Genomic DNA, 12,940 nt, shown 5'->3' on the forward strand with positions numbered 1-12,940 from the left:
CCCCCCTCCCTCCCTCCCCTTGTTAGCTTGAATTTAGATCGCCCTGAAACAGACACAGTTTAGTACCTAGCAGACAGAGGACACAGTCTCGGGAGCTGAGCTCAGTGCACTCTGCCTCCGTCAGCTCAGGTTGGGATCCTCCTCACTCTCCTTCATCAGCACAAGCCTGAATGTGCTTCTGGCAAGGAATGTGCCTATGTGCTCTTCCAGTTGTTTCTATACAGAGAATTAATGCTTCTAAACATTCGTCTATGACAAATATATCTTAAAATGTGCTATTTTTTTTTTCTGATATAACAACCGACAACAGTCAAGTAACATTTTTTTTTTTAAATATTCTGTAGTGAGAACTTCAATTGCCTAGTATATATAGATAGGAGGTAAAGAGACCATTGAGATGACATGACATATCTCTACCCTGCATCTATATCATCTACATCTATCTAATATGCTGTCAAATAGAGGAAAGTGACAATAGAGAAATTAAGGGACGACCTAGCTGTCTAGATGCCATGACCACTTCTATAGAAAATATGCTTTCCTTTTCCTTACTTGGGAAAGAATTTTCAAGTAATTCAGAAGTGAAAGTGTCACCAGGGTACGCCATTAGCTTGTGATAATCCCCGTTATGAGGTGGCTTTGACTCTATCTACCTTTCTGTGTGGTCATCACCAATGGAAGAATTTCAGCTTGAGGAAAATGACTTTGTCAGGAAGAGAATAAAGTGAGAGGCCTTGGGGCAGGGTCACTCAAGTCTTATCATCGGGCCTGACAGACTAGAACCGCTCTGGACTGATGTCCTGGGAATCGGCTTTAAGTGAGCCACATTTGTTCCGAAGCTTGGCCATTCGTGGGGCTTGCTGTGTATAATGTACATGGCATCTGTTTGCCACCTCAGGAACACCCGTCACCTCAACTAATAGCAGGCTAGGTAGAATTTGCTTTGAACCCCAGTGTAGTCTTCTTTCCCAGCGATTCCGTAGCACTCTAGAGCTCCTCCGCTCAGCAAACATTTATTATCACCCACTAAAGACACAGTGCCACTTTAAAGCAGTCCTGTAGAAACGAACTGGACACAACTAGAGTTGCCAGTTCTGAGTGTGGGCTATGGGGTGAAGAGACCATTGAGATGTCAGCAGAAGTAGAGATGGGGCATACAGAAGACTAAGCGTTCTTCAGGCAAGGAGGGGTGGACTGTTGGGGTGCTTGAGATAGCCAGAGTGAGGGAAAGGAAGTTCCTTCTTTAGGGGAATACTGGGGTGAGTCACGTCTAGCTTTTATTTAAGCTTCTTTGACAATGAAGCTGACTGGTTCTCAGCAGATCTCTAGTCAGAAAATTCTAACTTCTGCTTACTCCTCTGGAACATTCACCCTCTCTCCTGGAGCCCAGTGTGTGTGGAAGCCATGAGTGGGGTGTTTATGGGGAAGCTGGAAGCTTTGTGAGCACACGCCACTTGTCTAGGAGCAAGAATGTTCAGCACTGCCAAGGACAGGCACTGGTAAGGGGGCACCATGCCCTTCCCTTCCACAGTCTCTTTCTTTCCGAAGACCCACATTTATAGAACAGTCATGCTAGCCAGTAGGTGGGCCAGTTTGTAGTTTATGACAAATAGCATGCTTTGTGGATATCTGTCAAAATCTAGCAACTAACTTTCATAATTGTGAAACATATTTACAGTATAGTATTTCTAGCTGTCTCTGGAGGGTCTGAACAATCTACATAGGATTCTGGGCAGTTTGCTTGCACAGCAGAGCACTGTGTAATGTGTACTGCCAGCCAGAATCAAACCATTTCTCCACACAGCTGTCCAAGACACTCACATGCTCTTCTTGGCCTCTGTGTTCTGACAGTCCAGGCAGTTAGCAAATCAGTAACTGTGGTCTGCCTTGTGGGCTGAGCTCCCTGTCGGAATTTAGAGATGTGGGTAATCCTGGTGTTTCTTCTGAGCTGAAAAGTGCAGTGTTGTGCAGAAGAAACACCACACCAACAGACCACACAAACAGTCAGCTTCGCACACAAGCTTCTAGTGTAACCAGGCAACCGACACATTAAACAGCCTTTGCCATCGGCGTGCATTCTCAGGGAACTTAGGTCAGTGCCTAAAATAACCCTGCTAATTGTGAGGGGCACATGTGGGATGAAATTCCAGTTAGCAGTCTGGGAGCTGAGTGACTGAGCATTTGAAACCTTACTGTCATTACAGTTCACTGCAAGCCTCTAAAGCAGTTAGGCCCACAGCTCTTGGCCTGTCCAGGTACGGAAAGAAAGTCATGTGCGTATATTATATTCTCTGTTTGTAAAGCTGGTTAACCGGTGACAGCCGGTTGAAAACCAAATCGACTTGAGTCACCCGATCTGGGCTTTCTCTCTGCTGCTTCTTGTTCGTTGTATGGTGGTGTAACTGACAGAGTGGATGGCTTGGCCAAAGGACAGGGAACTGCAGCAGCCTGTTTAGGACACTGCCACATATTGGACTTCTTCATTCAGGTAGGCTGGGTGGGGGGGGGGGGCGGCGGGGAACTCTTTATAATGGACAGAAGTCACTGAACCATTCATTGAACCAGAGTCACAAGGTCTCTCCCACACACTGCATAACTGTTTTTATGGGCTCTCTGTTACACTCCCTAGCTAGGTGATATGCTTTAAAAAAAAAAAAGTTTCTATAGTGTTGTCAAGAACCTATATCTGGATCCTAAGGAGGTAAGGGAGGCTGAGGGATTTGTTTAGCTTGTAATAAAAGTCTTTTAAAGACTGGCCTCCCTCTCTTGTGCTTTACTGCCCTTATTCCAGTTGCAAAAGAAAGGCTTGGAATCTGTGGGAGACGATGGAAAAAGGTTAATGCCCTTCATCTCAGAGCAAGCGGCTTTTACACGTTAAGAATGGGGTTCAGACTGATGAAAGTACACCCCCACCCTGCTGTTGGTCCCATCAGCATAACATGCACACCACACACCGCTCTGCTTACCCTAACTGTGCTGGCCTGGCTTATACATTCAGGTTCACTTTAACTCTCAAGTATCTGGCATGGAAGCAGGTATATAAATACTGTCAAAGATACTTCGAAACTTTTGATCAAGCCATATATATATATATATATATATATATATATATATATATATATCCCTTATTTCACATTGCATTTATAGTTTTGTAACTGGTGTAATTTAGTATGTACCTGGACAGCTGATCACTTTTCGAGAATCCGTTCAAAGCGAATAGCAGTCAACACTTAGCTTGATGGAACTTTGTTAGTTTGAGAATTTCACGTAGCCCAGGCAGGCTTCAAACTGTGTCTGAAGATGATGATGACCTTCAACTCTTGATCCACTTGTGTGGTTCAACCTAACTGTTTAAGAGATGGTCACTCATGCCAGTGAAAGGTTAGGCTTGAGACTCTGGCAACTATATCAAGAGAGGAGTATTCTTGGAATTAAGTGTAAGGGCTACCAGTTAAAAATGGGGCCATCAGCAGTTGTCTTCTGTAAGCAAATTGCCTGTGGAGGGGTGATATCTCTTTTGTTTGTTTTAATTTAAAATCATTACTTATGTGCGCATGTGTTTGTGTGTGTGTGTGTGTGTGTGTGTGTGTGTGTGTGTGTGTGTGTGTGTAGGATGCACATGTGTGCAGTACCTGAAGAAATCACTAGAGGGTGTTGGATCCCTGAGCTGGAGTTCCTGGCAGTTATTAGGCCCCCAACCCCACTCCCACCGTGTGGGTGTTAGTAATTGCTCCAGGCCTCTGCAAGAGAAGCAGGAACTGGTTACTGCTCAGCCATCCCTCCAGCCCCTGGGTTATGGCTTTCTTTCTTGCTTCAGTGTCTTTGTTTGGACTTTTGGAAGAAATTATTTCTGCCTCTGGTGTTTATCTGCTGCAGTAACTGTCCTTGAAGGCTAGGTTGATGTTAAGTAGGGCATAGGGTACCTTTCAGAAGGTTCATGTGATATAAATGTGCTACAGACTAGACTTTAGCAGCAGTATAGAGGAATGTTTTACTTATCCATGCAGAAATGCTTCTTGTTTACATTTCAGCTATTTTCTTTGATACATGGGTTATTTTTTTTTAAGTATTATTTACTTTCTAAATATTTGGGGATTTCCAGAAGTCTTCTTTATTATTTCTATTGTCTTATTCTAATTTAATTACATCACATTAAGATGACATACGTATTGTGGCTTAAATCTTTTAAATCTTCTAAGAGTGATTTTGTGATTATCATCTATTCTGTAGGAGTTGTCACTTGAAAAAGTATGAATGGTACTGTTGTCTGGGAGAGCCACTTGGCTCCCTAATTGACTTAATGTCAAATTAGTTGCTAGTGTTGTTCAAATGTTTTCTTTACCTATATCTTTGTGCTTTTTTTTTTTTTCTCATGCCCTATTGAGAGAAGTGCGTTGAAGTTGACATTATAATATAAATCTGTCTGTTTCTACTTGGAGTTCCACTGCTGGTTGTTTTATTTTGAAGCTCCACATCAGGGTGTGAGCTTAGCAATATATGTTCTTGATGAATTTGTCTTTTTATCATTATGAAATGAGTCTTTTTTATCTTCAGTAATATTCTTTTTTTATGAATGTTTTTCTGATATTATATAGCCATTCTTGCTTTTCCTTCAACTTTTTCTCATTTAAGAAGTTTTGATAAAAGCTACTTATGAAAAAAATAAATGGTACATATGTTTTATTTATTAACATATTTATTTGATTATTAATGTATAAGGACAATTCACTGATAGCATTCATATGTGCTATAGCTTCACATTATAGTGCTTAGAGTTCAGATAGCCAGGCTTCTCTCTCATCATTTATTTTATCAATGGCAACCTTCCTTATACAAGATACTTAAATTCAAATATTTAACACTTAGCATACAGTGAACACTGGCCAATCAGAATGACTGTCAGCTGTTAAAAACAGGTGCATGCTTGACTGTGTAACAACTGCTGTCCTCTGGGTTGGGCGCAGGCACTGTTTTCAGTCTTTTATATATAGTTCTACCATCTGTAGACAGCGTGAAGAGAATGAACCTCGCCACTCAGAATTCTTAGAGCACCTCAGTGATCCAGGGAACAGGCATGCCAGCATCTAACGGTGGCTTTGTATTACAGGAAAACTCCATAAGAGTTTTTACAGCTTCATTTTAGATTTTGACTGTTCATTTATAACTAGTTGGTTACTGAGGCCCATCTGTGTATCGGCCATTGGCATTCTGATGAACTGTGTGGTCGCATCCTTAAGAAGCCATTAAATCACGAGAGAGAGAACTCTTAGGACGTCCGGGATGTGATAGGGCAGAGGAATGTGCATATGAAGACATCCTGTGCCTTACAGGATTTTTCAGGATGCAAGAAAAAACAAACAAACAAACACAGGAATTTAGCACACTTCTTTTCAAAATGTAGCAAAATCTATAACTATATACCTTGTTTCTTACTGCAGATATTTACCTTCCATCGTAACCAGAACACTGCTTCCAGTATTTGTGTCAGTACACACATGGGTTTTATTAGAGCTGAAACTCGGCTTTCGTGCTCTATTTACCACATACTTACTTCCTAGAGGAGAGAGGGGTGCTTCACTTACTGTTGACATCCAGTCAACACTTTTTGAATGAATGACTGACTGATTGATTGAATGAATGAATGAATGAATGAATAAATATTTGTGCAGCCTTTGTGCATACATGGAAAAAGAAGGGAAAAGATAGGACCATTGTTGAGCTCTATCACAGGCTGGCTATTAATCACAAGAAGTGAGTGCCACCAGGCATCCGACCTCTAACAGTCCTTAAGGATGCTCTCTCAAGCTCTAGGAATTAGCTGTGGGGAGATAGCTACAAGGCTACAACCACAGAATGATTTCACCTCTGCCCACTGATAAGGAAACAAGTGCGTCTGAGTGAAATAACACCGGGCACCTCAAGTCAATTCCTTCTCACACAAGTAGCCTCAGAAACAGCAACACTGGAGTGAGTTGGTTGTAGTTGCCATGGAGACCAGGATAGCAACAAGAGGCCAGGGTTGGGAGGCCAGACTGGTGTAATTGTGCCAGTGGTTAATAGGAATCTTTTTAATCAAAAAGATATGTGGGCTGGTGAGATGGCTCAATGGGCAAGAGCACCCGACTGCTCTTCCGAAGGTCCGGAGTTCAAATCCCAGCAACCATATGGTGGCTCACAACCATCTGTAACAAGATCTGACTCCCTCTTCTGGAGTGTCTGAAGACAGCTACAGTGTAATTACATATAATAAATAAATCTTAAAAAAATTTAAAAAAAGATATGTGTGTGTATGTATGTATGTATGTATGTATGTATGTATTTAATCTACATGCACACCCGCATGCCAGAAGAAGGTATCAGATCCCATTACAGATGCTTGTGAGCCACTGTGTGATTGCTGAGAATTGAACTCAGGACCTCTAAAAGAGCAGCCAGTGCTCCTAACCCCTGAGTTATTTCTACAGCCCAATAGGAATATTTTTTTAAAGAATTTATTTTCATTTCATGTGCATTTATGTTTTGCCTGCATGTATGTCTGAATAAGAGTGTCAGATCTTCTAGATCTAGAGTTCCAGACAATTGTGAGCTACCATGTTGGTGCTGGGAATCGAACCTGGGTCCATTTGGAAGAGCAGCTGGTGCTCTTAACCACTAAGTCCCATATTAGGAGGAATCTTAATGCCATATAGGAGGTAGTTAGTAGGGATCTAATGCCATATAGGAGGTAGTTAGTAGGGATCTTAATGCCATATAGAAGGTAGTTAGTAGGAATCTAATGCCATATAGGAGGTAGTTAGTAGGGATCTTAATGCCATATAAAAGGTAGTTAGTAGGGATCTTAATGCCATATAGAAGGTAGTTAGTAGGAATCTAATGCCATATAAGAGAGTGTTGCTGACTAAATCATTTTATACATCTTCATCCTTTTTTTCCTTTCTTGTCAAAGCATTTTGGAATATCTTAAGTCAACATAGTTTGGAAAGGAAAGAGTCTTCTAAAACTGCTCACTTTATTATTCCTAATAGTCTATGTGTAGATTGTACATTCATCTGTATATTAAAGCATTGGTCTGTTTGGGCATGGTGGCATTTCCTGTATTCCCTACATTTAGAAGGCTGAGGAAGAAAGACTGTTGCAAATTCAAGACTAACTGGGTTGAATATCGAGTTCCAGATAAGTCTGGATACAGAACGACCCAGGGTGGGAAGACTCTTCAGAAATAATATTTGGTGGAAGAAGCAATACAAAGGGGTCCATTCAGTACGCTTATATTTCCATTAAGACCAAACAGGAAAGCTTGTGCTGTTTGATTTAGGAGTGGATACCAAGTAACTGAAATGACTACCAGGAAGGAAAGAAGGAATGGTTATTATAATGAATAGTCTTGCTCTTTTCCAGGCAGAGGGGCTCATGGGAACGTGTTGTCTATCAACAGTGTTCATATTCTTCATCAGAGTGATAGTCCACATTGTTCATCTTACAATTATGTGTTGTGAATGGATTTCTGATTTATGAACTTCTAGATGAGTTAAGCACTCGTGAGAAAAAAGAACAACAAAACGAAAGAAGGAAGTCTGATTTGCATTCACTTGTTTGTCTTGTTACAGTTTGTCTTATGATGATTTGTTTATTTTTTGGTGATGGGGATCACCTAAGCTTCATGCATGCATGGCTAGCCCTGCACCACTGAGCTCCTGTCCCCCAGGGAGGGCTCATGCATGCAGGGCTATTCTTAGAGCTCCTGCCCCACTTCTTTCTTTCTTTTTTTTTTTTTTAAATTTTTTATTAGATATTTTCTTTATTTACATTTCAAATGCTATCCCAAAAGTTCCCTATACCCTCCCCAATCCCCTGCTCCCCTACCCACCCACTGCTTGTGGACGTTGTACATCGTGGTGCGCACTAGGCTCCGCACCACGATGTACAACGTCCACAAGCAGTATTTGTCAATTCTTGATTTTACAGCACAAGCCATTGGTGGTCTGTTGAGGAATTTTTTCCCTGTGCCTATATCTTCGAGGCTTTTCCCCACTTTCTCCTCTATCAATTTCAGTGTCTCTGGTTTTATGTGGAGGTCTTTGATCCACTTAGACTTGAGCTTTGTACAAGGAGATAAGAATGGATCNATTCTCATTCTTCTACATGATAGTCGCCAGTTGTGCCAGCACCATTTGTTGAAAATGCTGTCTTTTTTCCACTGAATGGTTTTAGCTCCCTTGTCAAAAGTCAAGTGACCATAGGTGTCATAGGTGACCATAGGTGGATTCATTTCTGGATCTTCAATTCTATTCCATTGATCTACATGTCTGTCGCTGTACCAGGTCACCTGAATTTTTAATCTTAGCCATTCTGACTGGAGTGAGATGGAATCTCAGGGTTGTTTTGATTTGTAATTCCCTGATGACTAAGGATGTTGAACATCTTTTCAGGTGTTTCTCAGCCATTCAGTATTCCTCAGTTGAGAATTCTTTGTTTAGCTCTGTAACCCATTTTTTATGGGGTTATTTGAATTTCTGGAATCTAGCTTCCTGAGCTCTTTGTATATATTGGATATTAGTCCTCTATCAGATTTAGGATTGGTAAAAATCCTTTCCCAATCTGTTGGTGTCCTGCCCCATTTCTTGCTTTAATGTCTAGATGACTAAATTTTTATTTGATTTTTTTTTTAGCTCTACATAGACAGTTTCTATAAATTTCTCTTGTTCAGAAGATGAATAGATATGGTGGATAATAAAAGCTTTGATACTGATGTTCACAGAAGCATTTATTAACAAAATTGACATGCTATTAATAATATGAATGAGATATAACTATTAACATATTGTCATTTTGACAACCTCTGTATTTGAGATACCATTAGATGGTATTTATTGTCATTTATATCATATTTAATTATCTTTATAAATACTAAAAATAACATTGACTATTACCAGCTCTCACGTTTAATTTTTTTGAGCATTAATCACTTCTTAACGGACACAGAGATCGGATACAATATTCTTGTTACATGGGCTTTCATGTGTTATGTTTCACCATTGTAGCTGACTCAGACCAAATTTCTATAGTTAAAGGTAAACTTGGCTTAGTAAGTACTCATGTACCTGAGTAAGAAACATAAAACTTTTTTTCACAAAACATAATTTATTTAGTGTTTTTTGTTGTTGTTGTTGGGCTTTGTTTTTCTTTCTAGACAAGGTTTCTCTGTTTAACAGAGCCCTGGTTGTCCTGGACTTATTTTGTAGACCAGGCTGGCCTCAGACTCAGAAATCCACCTACTTCTGCCTCCTGAGTACTGAGATTAAAGTTGTGCACCACCAAGCCTGGTTACTCATTATTTTTAAAAGTTTAGTTAATATGTACAAAATGTATTTGAGACTCATCCTTTGTTTCCTTTTTCTTCTTTTTCTAAAGATTATCATTATGTTTGACTCACTTAGACTAAGCCTTTATTTTCAAGAAAAGAGATAAGAGAGAAGAAAAACTGACATGTTTGAACATTAGCTTGAACCATGGAATTGTTAACAAGAAATAGAAGCAATTGTTAGCAGTGCTCTTGCTAGCAAAAGATGCCAATGAGCTTCGTGGAGAAGTAGGCTCCCACAATCCCATGCACGACTTGTTCATTTGGCAGACTGCTATACAGAAAGTAGTTGGTACGATGCTATTTATATGAAAATGAATATTGTAATGTATCTGCAGGATTCTTACTGCAAAGACAGAGGGAAATACAACTGAAGTCACCAACTGCTCCTTACACCACTCTTAACACTGAGCCTGTGTCCCCAGAGTTCAGCATTTGCATCTGGATGCACAGTGCCAGAGGGGACAGATGCATCCACACAGCACATCTGGTCAGGGTTGGTGTGGTATTGTTGGAGCATGTACTACGTAGAATGGTGCAGATTCTGGCACTTATCTCCCCTGAGCAGGACTTCAGGGGGTTCGGAAGAATTCTCCATGAGGAAGGCCCAGCGCTCTCAGCTGGTTGTTACATTGTTTTACCTTTTTTCCCTTTCTTTGCTGGTTTTGTCAAAGGTCTCTGTACTCTACAGGCATTATGAATGTAGCCACAATCCTGTGACAACACACTCTCCCCTCAACTCCTTTACCACAATTTAGGATTGACAAATCCCTTTTCTTTATCTTAAAGGGCAGATGTGCCAACAGGACTTTGAGTGGACTCCTGAAGGAGCAAAGATTGAGCCAACAGCCTGGTGCTGCAAGGGTTCATTGCTGTGGCACACGGTAGCACCGAGCGAGTTCTGTTTTACACGCTGATTCAAAGTCTGGGATTTCCATGCTTGGCAGAGCTAACCAATTAAAGTATAATAATGAGCTCCAAATGCAAACCCAATATGTGATTTTAAATTTCCAAGTAGCAACATTTTAAAAGCAAAACATAAATAGGTAAAATTAATTTTAACAGTTTTTTAAAATCATTTTTTCCCAAAATATTGTCATTTTAATATGTAATTAAGGGGAGTTGGGAAAAATGGCTCAGAGGTCATGAGAACTGGCTGCTTTTCTAGAAGACCTGGGTTTAATTCTGAATGCCCACATGATGTCTCATAACCATCTATAACTCTAGCTCTAGGGGACCTGAAGCTCTCTTCTGGCTCCACAGGCACCAGGTGCACAGACACTCATACACATAAAATAACATAAAAATAAAAATTTTAATAAAATTGATTTAAAATGGTCACTAAGCTATTTTAAGCACATTTGCTCATGTGAAATATTAAGTACAGTATGTGTTTTACATGTATACTCTACACACCCTGGTCTTGTTACCTTTCAAGTGCACCCATATTGGATAGTGCCAATCTGGAAGCTCATTTTCTAAGCCCTTAGGGTTCTTTTTTTTTTTTTTTTCTCCTGGATTTTCTGAGTGTAGGCAGCACAGCAGGAAGACACGTCATTGAGCACCCCAAAATGATCTTCGGGGATTAGGTCTAATACTGAAGTATATCATCCTGCTGGCCACTACTCGATCAGACATAGTGCCCCACCTAGGGCACTAGGGGAATGCAGATGAGCCCAGCGGAAAGTAGGTTTGTTGAGCGCATAGGAAAGCCTCCACCACAGCAGCTCCCACATTTTACAATTCAGAAAACTATGTCCCAGCAGAGTAAATGATAGGCTAGTTAATGGGATAACGTGAGCAGACTGCGCACCTTCACTCTCTCGCGCGTGATGTTTCTTCCGCAAGGCAGGCTCCTCTCTCCTGTCCTTTTGTTTCTTCCTTACCCCTCCCTTTATTCTGCCCATGCAGATGCAGTTCCTGCAGTAAGCCCAGTGTCTTCAATATTTTATTGCATTGGCTCTTGCTTAATGACTGTATCCTATTACTGCCGTTTTAGCGGATGACAGACAGCCTAGGATAAGGCAGCAAATAATGTGCTCCGTCGGTAAGTGGTCCAACTATCAGAAGCATTGTAAGCGCTGCGCTATCATCTTGAGTGGACCTCCTTCTCCGTGCGGAAACTCCTCATTCACAGAACGAGGACTATTAAGGTTGCCATCAAGCCATCTCAATCAATGAATAAATTGCATCTTACGTTCTAATGATCGGTCGGTTCGATCGAAGGCTTTGCTTTTTAAAAGTGCCTGGAAGACTACTAACGAGGGTGCTTTCAGTCGTGACATTACTGAAGTGCTTAGGTAGACTGCTCTGCTTCATAGGTTAAAGATGCTTCGGTCAGAGAAGCGAAGTAGTAGTGTTCCTTAAAGAAAGTGCATGGCAAAAGGTGCTGGCGCCTCGCGGATTACTAATTAGAAAACACTAGAAAACACCAAGTTGCTTTCAGAGGATAATGGAGTTATTGTACGACTATTCAGCTGTAATTTCGCCATATCAAAATTGGCTTGGAGTTTTATTGTTGCTTAATATTTTATATTTAAGATATATTCATACGTGTGAAAAATTTAAATATAAAGAGAAATGATACAGGGTATTTTCAGTCCTCCAGTGTGCCAGTCTGACCTTTGGCTAGTCTCTCCTCCCAGTAAAGGCCTATGAGGTGGTCCTTAGCCTTGTTGCTTGTGAATCCCTCGAGAGTTCGTATTGCCATATAGTAATATGGACTCTTGTTTTTCTCTCATTTTATTTTGTATGTGCTGCTTTAAAACCGACTTCCTTTTCTCTTCCTTTTCTCCACTTAAAAAGGTTTTATTAAACGTCAAAGCCAAACTGCAACACAGTCTTAACACAAAAAGGTTGCCCAGTGTTTGTAGTATTGATTGTTATATATCCATAGAGCTAAAACTATTCCTTTAATCATATAGTAATGTATGTAATTTCCATCATTAAAAGTACCCTATATATAATAACCATGTTATATTATTTTAAACTATTATATTACACTTTTCTTTTTATTTCTTTCGATTGCATACTAGTTTATTATAATTTTAAAATACTACTCGTATTATAAAAATAGAAGTTTAAAATATTTCTAGAAAGACATATACTTCTAAAATTAAGCCTATAGTTTTGTGCTTCCTGTGGGATGCTATTTTACAAATTTAGGTTGGAAAGCATCCTTTTGTATCTCCTTCTAAGATAGTAGCTCTCAACCTCCCCAGTGCTGCCACTCTTTAATACAGTTTCTCATGTTGTGGTGACTCTCAACTATAAAATTATTTTATTATTACCTCAAAAGTGTAATTGTGCTACTGTTTTGAATTGTAACAGAAATGTCTAATATGTGATCCACAAGGGGGTCACAACCCACAGGTTGAGAAACACTCTTCTAAGAGCTGTAAAAAGTAATACTATATAAAATAGAAATGTTTTGTAAAATACAAATCAATACATAAAGGAAAATTTAAAGTATGAAACACATATTAAGGAAGAGAGCTTTTAGATAATTATTTTTTTTGAGATTATAATATAATTATATCCTTTCCCTCTCCAGTATCCTGCCATGGACCCCCTTTGCTC

General features: G+C 40.0%; 1 protein-coding gene across 5 annotated transcripts in view; it reads left to right on the plus strand.

Moving 5' to 3' along the window:
* Akap6 (A-kinase anchoring protein 6) overlaps positions 1-12,940 on the plus strand; it is a 432,548-nt gene that overhangs the window by 147,520 nt on the left and 272,088 nt on the right. The window contains exon 1 of one of the 5 annotated variants that reach the window (XM_029540883.1): positions 2,334-2,488. The exons of the other annotated variants lie outside the window; for them this stretch is intronic. The gene's annotated coding sequence lies outside the window, so the exon portion shown is untranslated. Of the gene's footprint in view, positions 1-2,333; positions 2,489-12,940 lie in introns of those variants that run through there. 5 annotated transcript variants of the gene reach the window in all.

The sequence above is a fragment of the Mus pahari genome, chromosome 7 (assembly GCF_900095145.1).
Source record: "Mus pahari chromosome 7, PAHARI_EIJ_v1.1, whole genome shotgun sequence".
In the NCBI taxonomy this organism is placed as follows: domain Eukaryota; kingdom Metazoa; phylum Chordata; class Mammalia; order Rodentia; family Muridae; genus Mus; species Mus pahari.